Raw genomic sequence first — 13,569 nt, forward strand, 5'->3', positions numbered from 1 at the left:
AGAAGCTTTTACTTTAACGGGATGCACATATTTTTCCTCAGCAGCTTCCTAGGAATTTTTAAGCATATTTACAAAATGTCATTTTAGTCAGTGAAAAAAATTACCCAAAATTCCAGTCTCTCCAATAGTTACAAAGTAAGTTGCTTCTTACTTCCAGCCCAGGGGTAATTTCTTTGAGAGGACCATTTTCGTTCTGATGTGTGATTTTGCTGAGGTTTGTTCATTCAGAGAAGTCATGGTAAATATGAAACACACTGCAGAAAAATTTATTACATGCTCAGAAAATAATTAGTTTCAATATCATAAGGAATATAGTACACATAACAAAATATGGGCATAGTAAAACAATCCTGATGTGGCTGCTTGCTTTGCATTTTTAATATAAGGCTAACACTTTACTTGACTTGTTCTCTGAGTAATCATTTCTGAATTCAAGCAGGTTTTAATTTAACAAGAAGGATAGTCAACTCTCCCACATAATATTTCTTCTGTCGAATTGTCCTCTTAGGGCTCATATATTGATATTGGAATGGTATTTTCCCATTTCCTTTCATGGGACGTGCTTTGAAAAAAATAAGGCTTGGATATTCTGAAAGAATCTATGAGCAATTTCATTTTTATTTCTAAGATCATTTTGAATGGAGACGTTTGTGTTAGACATTGTGGCTGTGAACACATTTTGGTCCCATCACAGACGTTTGATCCTCGTTTCTGGATTTCCTACTATGGCGAGGAATCATTTTTCATTTGCACAGGTTTTTCACTCAATATTTCAGAAACACCTTCAGCGGGGAGATCAACTTCCCATGCCAGGAGAGATGGATGGTTAAACAGAGAAATATCCTCCTGTCAAAATCCCTCATCACTCAGGCGGTTTATTCTCCCTCCTGTTTTCTTGACTGATTTCCCTAACAAACGGCTGCAGAATCGGGAGACTGTTTTGTATCAGTGTTGATTGCCAGGCAATGGGAGGCGACTCAAGTTCCTTGACAAGAAGAAATCTCACGTGGAGGGATGGGATGAAGCTTGAGAAGAGTCGCAGTCTATGGGATGTAGATGTGACACTTGCCCAGGTGTTTTGAGCAACTAATTCTCTCTTTCTCACCCAGAAAGAACATGGAAAGAACAAATCTCAAGCATGAACATGGTGACCTCAGATCACATGTTGAAGGACCCAGAGAGCTCAGAACCAATTTCAACTGTTTTTCTCAAACAAAGGGCATGCCTTTAATGCTTTTAACTTAATGCTATTTGGTATGAGTGACATGGCATTCTGGGTACTGTAACCTTAATGTTTAGTGAGTTTATAGACTTAAGTACTTTTTTCCCCTCAGGAGGTTTCAGGCCCTATCTGTTATAACCTAAGTATAAATGCATGATAACAATGATGATAAAAACAATATTTAATACCTGAGTATCTGGCTAGTAGTAGTACCATTTATATTATTTTTATTTGTAAAAAACGAACAGCTGGGATACAGCACAAATTATTAAAAGAAAACAGACTATATTTTGAGCCATACTTTCCCCTAATTTATTTATATATGCATCCCAACAGTTCATTAGAATCCTCTCAGCTTGTAGTCTCTGTTAAGTGAATTGAAGCAAATTCTAAATTTTCAATTATTTAAATATATTCATTCTGTCTGGGAAAATGCAGTTCAATCAATATAACGCAATATCGCTGCTCCCCTATTTTTGATATTCATCAGGATTCTAACTTTCTAAAAATGAGGGACTAAAAATTTCAATCCATTACAATAGCTTTGGAATTCCTTTATGTTAATTGGTATAATGTCGGTAAGCTATTCAACTTAGTTAGCTCAATACAGAACAAAGACGTGGTATGGGATATAGTTATTTAATATGGCTTTGCTTATAACAGTTTTGGTACATTATAAATGGTTATTTAACTACAGTACATTAGATAGCTTTTTTTTTTTTTTAGCATTTTCTCCCATTAACTTTTATGACTTCTGGGTGATCAATGCATACATACATTGTGCAGACTAGGCTAATGTCTCTTATATGCTTGCATCTCCCCCCTCCCCCCAAAAAAGGTTGCTGAAATATTCCTAGGCACTCAACAGAAAAAGTGGACTCATGTTAATTGCATCTAAGAAGTCACACCAAAATGTAATTAATTTTTTAAAATTTGGATGCTGTTTTCAGCTGCTACTTTTGTTTCCTAAAATCTTCTCTCATTGGGGGTTCAGGTGAATTCTTTGAAGTTAATAGAAACTTCAAAAGGGAAGAAGTTTAGGCCTTTCTTTAATCCCTATTTTGGCCAAATAACATAGGTACCTGCCTCAGGTGGTCGGAAATTGCATATCCAAACACAAAGGACCCCTCCTAGTTAGGGGCACTGTGTTCTTTAGGAGAGTTGGGGATCAGATTGCAGGAATGGAGATCTGTTGCCTGAAGCTGAGCCGAGCAAAATCATTTTCCTCTGATGAAACAGTACAATAACAAACAAAGACTCATCCTGTTTCATCATTTACTGATGGTAAAAGATGCTATGTAAATCTCAACCAAGGCTAGATAGCAAGATTTTGTTTCTTAAAAAACAAACATGAAAGAACGTTCAGGAACAGAAAACAAATCATAGAAACATATAATTAAAATGTCCTAACAACGGGACAATTCCAGACATTTTGTGTGTTGGCACCATGGTGAATCAGAAGACCTTGTGTCGAGCAAGTCCTGCTTCCTCCGGTAATGGAAATCCTTCTTGGCAGACTTACTTTCCTCATTAGCAGAATTTGCATTTATTTGACAAAATAGGAGAGGGATACAGTCATAATGCAAGAAGTATTACTGGTTTCAAATTATTCCTATATAGAAATTAAAAAACAAGAACTTTTAACACATTGTGAAAATGACACTAACATATATAAGAATTGTCCAAAAGACTCCCTACACTGTTAGAGTAATCCTTTTCTCAACAGTCACTGTAGTGACAGTAAGTGACTTGGTCATCAAAGACAAAAAAGTCACACACAATTGCACTGCAATTCATTTGAGTAAAAATGAAAATCATTCTTTTGTTGGCAGCAGCAGTAACAAAAACACCTATTACCAAATCTTAGAGACTTTATCACTGATCAAGTTTCATTTTTATAAGAGAGAGTTAACTTATTGTCTAAGAGCATGAATTTAGCTGAAACAATGGACCTTAGCCCTAAACAGTACTCAACCATGGCAATAAAAGGAAGTACAGGAAGCAGAAGAACGGGAAAAACCAAACATTCTGGATCAATGTGCTACCTTGACTAATGATGCAGCAAGTTATAGCTCTAAGTCAACTAGCTTTTGAAATGATAGATACCAATCAGTCTCTTGTCCATCTTTTATAGTTCCACTTTCCCCTACTTAATGTAAACCCTCAGTCTTCTATGGTTTTGCACATAAACACAATGAGCTGCCTTTCCATATCATCTTTAAATTTTTCTTACTGCTTGGGATAATATCTGTTCTCTAAATGGCATGGTGCTATTATTTTTCTACAATTTGGAAACAATAGACCTACAGATTGGAAAAAAAAAAGCTTGAAATAGGTGGTGTTTTTATATTCAGAGAATATTATGCTATTGGTCTATTTTCTTCAATCTATTTCTTCAATGTCAACAAGCAAGACCTGCACATGTGTATGTGTGTGGTTATAGATACAATATTTATGCTAATTACATACATGTATATGTGAATGTATATATACATAAGGGAATATATATGGATACATATAGCTACATATGTAAGTATGTGTGGATAAAAACATATCATAAATATATGATTACAACACCTATATGTACATAAATCATATACAGAATTGAATATATTTTAATATATGTAAATCTGAGGTAGAGGGAAAGGGCTAACCTTCCTAAGGGAAATTTACCCTGAAAAGTAAAATTATTGCTGCTTCTGAGTGAAACCTTCGGAGGTAGAAGTGCACCATGCTATTTGCAGCAACAGCTACTGTCATCTGAATGCTTTTATTTATGGAATGATGCTTCCGACACTGCTAAGTTATTGCAACTGTGCAGGGGAAATGGAGCAGGACAAGAGCTTAGATCAACAGTTTTCAAACATAGTTAGCGAAGGAATCTTCTTCCAAAGTGAAAAACTTAAAACACAGCCCCAGTGTACAAAGTCATTTTTGTTGTGCAAATTCAAATTCATTATAATTAACAAGCACTAACTTACTTAAAGAAGTTGTAATAGGCAATATGTAATACGTGCATTCATATTTAAAATAAATGCCATAAATGACAAGAAGGCTTCATAATCCAATATATTTAAACCCGTTACTTCTGCACAACTGAGCAATTTCTAATTCACATATAACCAACAGCGAACTGTAACAGCGTTAAAAATGCTTGCAGGATGGCAGAAGCAATATTCCTCTGAGATTTTCAGAAAGATGATTATCTGGCTGCACCAGTTTGCGTGGCAGAAGATATCATCCACATTTTAAATATGTGTATATTTCTATTCTGCATATCTAAAGACTGTCAAAATATTCTTAGCAAATTTTAAACTAACTTTAAAAAAAATAATCCAAAGCAAATTTTGAGAAGCAAAACTGAGGATACGATCATAGTGTACTAGCCTAGAGATTCCTGGGAAAGGCCACAAAGAAGTGATTCTTTAAGAGAAGTAAGAAGTAGGAGCAGGATAGTAGTCACAGTTTTTCAACATATACGTGAATTGTTTCCCATTTTCAATTTTAATTTTCTTCTCTAAAGATTTGGAGGCATAGCCAAGCCATTTCAAAGAGGCTTGCAACCACCAGGTGCTGAAAACTGAAAAATAGAACTCTGTGCAATAATATCCATTGTGGTTTGCAGTGCTTTTTTATGGTCAATAAATAGAGAGGGTTAGACTCAAGGAAGGTACTAGTTTTTGAGGATAAACAGGACAGAAGATTGGGCACAGCTAGAAAGAGAAAATGAGGGCATGGATGTAATAACAGAAAGAAAATAAAAACGGAGTCACTTAGTTAAGCCCTAGCTAGCTTTTCATGGTACTACTTAGATCTTTGTACATTTTATAAACATTCATCAGCCCTGCAAACTTGAAGTATGGCTACCAAGACTAGAATAAGAATAAGATGAGATCAAGTGAAGGATGTGAATTTTTCAAATATTCTCTTTCCTGGGTCTGATTATGAACAGAGACTGGGGTACCTTCTGGTTGTCCCCTGTGCTTGAACTCTTGGTTCTACTTTTGAGGACAGAAACCACAGCTATCTTGTGAACCATTAACGCCAAGCATCACTCACTGGCTAGCATGGGACTGATCCCATCAGCTGTTTGGGGATGTATGAACAAATGATAGCAGTGACAGATATTCCTCACTGCCCAGAAGGGGTATGACAAGGGATGATACCAGGATGACAAAGCAAAACAAACAACTTTAAAAATGTTATAGCAGGAAAATAAAGAAAAAAAAGCACTTTTTTTTGTGGGGCTGGGGTGATGGCTGAATGGTAAAGACCCGAGTTTGGATCCCAGCATCTTTATTAGATGCATGTAATCCCAGCAGTGGGAGAAGGAGTGCAAGTCTAGCTGAAACAGAGAGTCCCAGGTTCACTGAAAGTCCCTTTCCTAAATAATAAGACTGGGAGAATTTAAGGAAGACACAATACTGAATATTTTTCTGTGATCTCTGCACACATCTGTGCACATGGATATTTGTACTAGGTCACGTGTGTGTCCACACTCAAATGATCATACACACACACTACACTCACTGCGACACATCCCTACCCATACCTCCAGAGAAAGAGAGAGAGAGATGGAGAGAAAAGAAATGAATTCTGGCAGTATTAATTTTTCTATAGACCTTGATTTTTGGTTTTGGCCTTGGGACAAATGCTGTGACCAGCTTAGACTTTCCCAGCCTAGCAAGGGGTGAGGCTAAATCTTTTCCAGGGTGATTCATCACCAGATATGGCCCTCAGTGGAGAAAGTGGTGATGTTGATGATTAAGTGGAAGGCATTTGGCCCCCTGGAGAGGTGTTAGGGGGAGGGCATTGCTTTCTGGAAGTAATGTTTTTCATCAAGATGCGAAGTTGAGATCTTAATCTCTTGGAACATTGCTTGTTCCCTGGACTGTTGGGTAAGATTCTATATTTTGTAGATTTTTTTTCTCAGCTCTTAAAGCACTATCTTATTCATCAATTTATGAGATGTTCACAGTGACCTTGTAACAGAACAGAACGTTTGATAATGGAGTAACTACACCTCAAAGATAAATCCCATCTCATGTGGTTAAAGCCTTGCACTTGTGGGCTGGAGACTTGGTATTTTCCATCACAGTCTTAGTCTGTGCGAGCAGAGTTGTGCAAGCTCAGCACCGAAATAATTTCTCTGTGTGCAAAATCCCTCAGTGTAATTTTCTGGATTTGCATAAAAGTGGAAATTACAGGAGCTGCCCCATGCCTTTGTGTGTTTGTTTGCTTGGTTTGGTTTTGTTTGGTATGGTCTTTGATGTTAACTATAGAAATGAACTATAGAAAAGCTTCATCCCACTAAAGAAATCCCCGTCTTTACATTCAGTCTACCAATGCACCTCATACATCGGGGAGGTGCATCACTCATGGTCTTATTAAGCTAGTGTGGTCATGAAGGGGCAGCCACAGAGCTACATTTCAGGGAAACTGACCTTGCTTCATTTTAATGCTGATGACGTGTGTGTGTGTGTGTGTGTGTGTGTGTGCTGTGTGCTGCACTTTTATGCAAAGTACTTCACAAGTACTTTCCCGTTCCTCCATTCCCTCACCCTTGAGGAAAAAACAAAAAAAAAAAGAAAACATTTTCTTCCAATTAGTTTCCACAATGATGGATGTAGATTTCCTGATCATTCATTGGATGTTTCAAAGTTTTTTTTTTGTCTTTTTGTTTTTAAAGCTCAGAGTTAGACACATCTGTCCACCATGAATTTATAATCCTAAAATCTTTTTGAATGACCTAAAGTACAAGTGATGTGTTTCTGAGTCCCTGTTCCCATCTCTGTGGTTTCTGCATCGGTGGGGCCTTCCACCTCTCTGTGTATATCAGAATGCCAACCTTTTTTTGATCTGGGTATATCAAAGGAAAAAAAAATGTTTTGTACTGTGTTTTTGATTGGGAAACAAACAAACAAACAAAAAATCACCAGGATTTGCCAGGACTTGTATGGATCCAAAGTCGTGGAGAGGAATGATTAAGGGAAAGCTGGGAGCGGAACAGCCATTGTGAGGAGACAGGGAGGAACACAGAGTTTTCAAAGGAAGGGATTTGACATCCCAACGACGAAGGCAGTTCCAGCTCCTGAACACAGAAAAAAACAACTTCTCATCAAAATACTTCCTTTGGGAAGTCTGAATTTTATAAAATAAGGGCCATAATCACCTTCTGGCTAGTATTTAGTATAAATGAGAATGTCCTCATTTGCTTTCAGTTCCCATGATAAAAACTGACCAAAACAACTTGGAGAGGAAAAGGTTTATTAGGTAGAGCTTAAAGATCATCATCAAGGTAAAACCAAGGTAAGAGCTCAGGTGGGAGCCTTGAGTCAATTACTGAAGCAGAGGTCATGCAGAAATGCTGCTTACCGCCATGCTGTTGCATGACTTACTTAGCCTGTTTTCTGATGGCACTGTATCCAGTGGGCTGGGTCCCCCCCCCACCACATTAAGAACTAATCAAGAAAATGCCTCCACAGACATATCCACAGACAAATACGGCAAAGCCAGTTCCACAACTGGTACTCCCTTTTCCAAAATGGCTCTCGTTCTCATCAGGGTGAGAAAATCTAATCAGCATGAAGACTTAAAATTTGATAATCACATTTAGTCTATGGAGTAACCAAAAACACCATAATTTTTGAAATTTCGTGTATTCCCTTTATCCTCAAATATATGAATAAGATTTTATAATCAAGGAAAAGTAAATGCAAAAAAGTAGAGACCTGTACCTGCCCCTTCCGAATATGAAGCTGCTATGTTGTTAGTATGTGACACTCTTTCTGCAAAGACATAAACAAAGGTCTACTCACTGCAGAGAGAGACCCCCAAACAGATCAAAGCAACAATGCCACCAAAGTTCAACTTGGGGAAACAATGAGTTTGTTCTGTTTATTGTCTTAGTTACTGCCCTAATCTTGGTTACTATTCTATTGAAGAGACATCATGACGAAGACACTTTTCAGAGCGAGGTATATATTTGTCTGTCTTCTTAGAGTTCTGAAGAGTCAATTCATGCTTATCACGGTAGGCAACTTAGGGACAGTCAAGCAGGCAGGCAGGCATAATGGTGGAGCTGTAGCTAAAAGCTAGCATTTGATCCATAAGGTGGAGGCAGAGAAAGTGTCTGGGCCTGGTGTGTGCTTCTGAAACCTCAAAGCCTACCTCAGTGACACACTTCCTCCAACAAGACCACACCCCACAATCCTTCCCAATCTGCTCCAAAAAAACTAGTGACCAAGCATTCAAACACAAAAGCCTATGGTGCTGACGTCGTTTAAATCACCACAGTTACTTACGTGAGTATGGTTGAGAAGTTACTTAAAGGTGCATCTCTATCACTGTCAGTTCATTCCAACATGGATAACAAATCACAAAAGACAGATTCTGAAACTCTGTACCACCTACAGGCCAGCTGGACAGGTTGGAGAGTCTCTTTTCCTCAGCGGTTCTTACTACTTATATGATGTTTCGTTATGAGAAAATTTCTCCTGGGGAGAAGCCCCACACACATCTACTTACCCCCAATTTAAAGTATAGATACCACCAAAGTCCAACTTGGTGAATCATTTAATTTTACTGGGGTTACTTTCAGGAGTATGGTTGAAAGTTTACTTACAGGAACAGAAATGAATTCAAAGACAACTGCATCACCAGTGTCTGTCATAGCCTGGATGAGCGTTCACAAACCTTAGGTAACGAGAGCATACTGCACAGCTTACAAGGAACTCACTAGTTAGGAGGGTATCCTGTCCAAGCGCCTCTGGTCTTAGCCATCTTTCCAGAAGCTCAGCTGGTGTCGGCTACTTCCAGGAACTGTCTGGTCTGAGTCTTCGAAGCTTGGCTTGTCTGAGAATGACTCTCAGGAGCTTGGCTGGTTAACTCTTACAGCATGGGGCCCAGTGAATCTTGTCGGTTTCAAGGACTTCCTGAAGCTATTTTGAGTTGTTTACCTTTTTGCTACAGGAGATTCCCTTTGAGATACAAGATTTTAATTTCCAAGGAAACTGTTACACAACAACTTTTGAATCTGGTAAGTCTCAGGGTCTTCTTAAGACTTGGGAATTTACTTCCTAATTCTTAGTAAGTCTCCCTTTTGAACTTTCCTGGTCTTACACCCTCTTTGCTGGGTGGAATATTTCAATTCAGATAAAATTGCTCCATAACAGCTCTTAACCAAGTAACTGATCACAGCTTTCTGTCAGAATCCTGTCTCTTACAGCTTCTGTGTATAGTTGTCTAAACATTGAGGAGATGTGTAATTTGGGGGGAGAAAGGTAACTAAGAATTTCTAACACAGTCAAACTCAATGAATATACATAGAAGCATGCAAAAGTTTTCAAGTTGTTTTTGCTGTCTAGGTCAATGATGGCATTCTCGCTGATGATGGTGACAATAGATAGTCCTTCTACAGATGACACCACTTAGCACCATAGGTGTAAATACACAGCAAAGGCAGTTTGACTTGTCAATCTCATTCTTGAGCTTGCAGTTCTGGAGTTCCCACCATCTTCTTCTGCGTGCAGATCCAGTTCCAGTGTATGGGCAGCTGGGTTTAGTTGTTGGATTTCCTTGTAGGGTTCAATGTTTCTCTGTCTCACTAACACGTCCCTGCATTGCTTGAGTGATTATCAGCTCTGTTCTCACTGTAATTTAGTTGCCACAGTAATACCATGAAGAGTTGAGACCGCTAAAACGTGACTAGGTTAGATGGTGTTTGTTCTCATGACTGAATTTGTGTTATCATATAGACTAGAGTAAATTCCACAGAAGGACAACTGTAGTAGTGTTTTCTGTGAGCCCCACCACATTATTAGAAGGCATTCTCTTTCAGATGTCAGTACCTTACTACCTGTCTTCCCAGGCTCCAGTAACATTTGCCATTATGTTTCTATCTATTACAGATCGTCCAGTATGTGATGCTCCGTGGTAGTACAAAACACACTAAGAACATCTCTTTCAGATTGTATAGGGACTGTTTTCATGACTGAACTCCTCATATGAAGTCCAAGATTAAGAGGTAAACATAAAATGAAAGCAATTACCAATCTACAAGTGATCCGTTGTGAAAAATGGTTAGTGAGCTGTCCGATGGACATAGTTAGCTCATCATCAAATTTCTATATCTAGTTCAGTTCTTGAACTAATAACAAAAATAACACTTACCATTTAATAAGTATTTATTACAATTCAGAATTGGTACACCCATCCATTCTAATTAGTTTAATAATCCCTTCATGAAGACATCACTAATTTACAGATGATAAATTTGAAGCTGCAAATTATCAGGGAACTTGCTTAGGATTCAAATAGCTAGAAAGTGCTGGAGGCAGATCTGTCTGTCTCCTTCCTGATTTCCAACGTTCAACATACTTGCATTTTAATTATGAGTCACACACAGAGCTGGGGGATTTTGAGAAAGATGAGAGAGATACCAATAAGAAAAGATCAAGATATTCTGATTCTTGGATGTGCTGCTATTACATTCTACATTTTCTTTCTTGATTCCTTCCAGTTATGTAAGATCATTTTCATGTAGTTCAAGGTTTGTGTTTTGTGTAAAAGTTTGTATTGCTCTCAAGGAAAAGAGGGTAAGTCTTTCTTTTATGAGATCCTCAATCTGGAAAATATTGAAATTAATAAAGTTCCTTAATAGAGAAAATAATGTAGCTCTTTTCTATGCTAAAGTTATAAATTCCTTAAGCCTACCCAATTTTCTTTGATTTGGTGGTCACCATTCAAAATTCTTCCTGAGAATTGATTTTCTCAGAATTAATTACTTTGTAAGCTAATCATTTACAGGAAAAACCCAAGTTACTGAAATAAACTATTAGTTGCAAATCCATAGTGGCTAGAAATAACTACTTTTTCTTTTCTTATAAAACATTGATTGGATCCAATTGGGAAAGATGGAGAAAATGATAGAGAAAAGTAATGTAAGAGAATGGGAAATAACTAGAATGTGCTTCTAGACTGTCAGTATATTTTAAAAATTAAACCATTTTTTGTCTTTTAATCTCAAAAAATAATACAATGAAAATCAACAAAGTATTATATTAAAATAGCCCCAAAGCAGTAGCAGTTTATGTCAATTACTAAAAGAGCATAGTGTTTTGGATAACAATGGGAAGGCACAGACTGAATTTCAATCCAATGTTAAATTCAGTCTCCAAAGATGAATTCTTATTGATGTTTATTCCTTTCCATCTCTTCCTGTCACAGCCTGATCTTCAATTATTCAGAATTACAAAGCCAGGTCCCTCCTGTGGAGCAGGACTTAAATCCAGTCACAAAGCAAGTGGTTACTTTCATAACATTTGTAACACTATTGCTTCCAAGGGCATATCCTGCTACATCAGTGGTTACTGTATCTCACAAAGTTCATAACTGGTTAAAACTTTCCTCTATTACTTTTCTTTCCCAGCAGGCTTCATATCTCCTTCTGATAAAACAAAAGCCAGATAACTTGGAGGAAGCTTCCTAATTAGTACTAACTTCATTTCTCCAGATCCTATGACTAAAGTTTATGGTACCTTCAGCAACTGGGTCTCATTATCAAGTTCTTTTGGGAAACAATGGCCATAGTTTGTATTCTATCTATCTATCATATATATATATGTGTGTGTGTGTGTGTGTGTGTGTGTGTGTGTGTGTGTGTACTCCTTTACTTTGGGGTCTCTCTTTCCCCTACCTACCAATGGACACTTCCTAGTTTCCTGGACTGTATAGGTACTCCTAGGTCATCACAATGTAAAGATTCTATGCAAGGATTCATACACTCAGGAAAACAAGACATTTGTCTTTCTGGATCTGGTTTACCTCACTTAATATATTTGTGATTTCCTTTTTCTTTAGAGCTGAATGAAATTTCATGAACTTATGGGTAGAACAATTGGACATGTTTTATAAAAAATAAAAAGAGGACATGAATGTGGAAGAGTTGTGGGGGGAAATGGGGAATGAAAGTGATCAAAATCCATTGTATATGGGTATAAAAATTCACAACTAATAAAGATATACTTAAAGTACAAAATAGATTAGGATAATTTTCTAATTTTAAAAATATCTTTGGGCATCTTTGACTGTATATTTTAAGTGATTTATACTAGTCTAACATGAAAACACTGGAAATACTGCCTGCTAGATTCAGAGATGGGCAGAAAGAAAGACAAAGAGAAAGCTAGGGAGGAAGGAAGGAGGAGAAGAAAAAAAGTAAAAGGGAGAGGAAGAAAGGAAAGAATAGCTAGAGAGAAGAAAAGAAGGAGGGAAGAAGATGGCAGTTAGCAAGGAAGAAAAAAAAGGAGGAAAAAGGGGAATTTCTGTTAATTATATTTTTCATTAAGAAAGATTTTAGATGAATTCATCAGTAATTAAATTTGAAGCGATCAAATCTTTGGAGGAAAGGAATTTTCAAGGGACATGTTTGAGTCACGATGCAGTCAAGGGACCATTAAGTGTCAACAATGCATGCAAAGGTGCTAACGTGACTGACCGGCTTGCGCTGTCTGTGAGCCTAATTAACCCTGTCTTGTAGTTGTGGTTCACATTTTGTCAACAGGACTATTGTTGCTCTCTCTCAATGTCAAAAAGCGTGTTCTGGATCCTTTCTTTGACTGCTTGTGTTGTTTCATTGGTTAATAAAGAAACTGCTTTGGGCCTGTTGATAGGGCAGAACTTAGGTAGGCAGGGAAGATAGAACTGAATGCTGGGAGAAAGAAGGGCAGAGTCAGAGAGATGCCATGGATCCACCGTCAGAGTAAGACATGCTGCCAAAATTTAGCTGGTAAGCCACTGCCATGTGGTTATACATAGATTAATAGAAATTGGTTAAATTAAGATGTAAGAATTAATCAATAAGAAACCAGAGGTGATGGGCCAAGCAGTGATTTAATTAATACAGTTTCTGTGTGATTATTTTAGTTCTGGGCAGCTGTGATGAACAAGTGGGCCATCCTACTATAGACCTGGAAGATTAAAGGAGATTTTTTTTTACTCAAAATGGGCTTTCCCAGTACATCCCCATACATCTAGAACACCCAATACATTTCGCCAAACATCACAAAGAGTTTGAACATTAACAATCAGGACTCAAGGAGACATTATTAATGATAATTTTGCAGTATGTGTGGATCATTAAATATATTCACTGCTCATTGCCTAGACATAGAACTACCCTGAGTAATTAGGAGCCTGCCATCATTAGTGCTCTGTGTTTGTGACTAGGCTGAATTTTAGGATGCGTGATTCTTATTGGGTATGAATATGTCTTTATTTTGTTTTCTGAGGTAACCCAGGGGCCTAGTAGAATTCTTGTAGCACAACAGGGTCTTAGTAAATGTTTT

Source organism: Microtus ochrogaster, linkage group LG3 (assembly GCF_000317375.1).
Source record: "Microtus ochrogaster isolate Prairie Vole_2 linkage group LG3, MicOch1.0, whole genome shotgun sequence".
NCBI lineage: Eukaryota > Metazoa > Chordata > Mammalia > Rodentia > Cricetidae > Microtus > Microtus ochrogaster.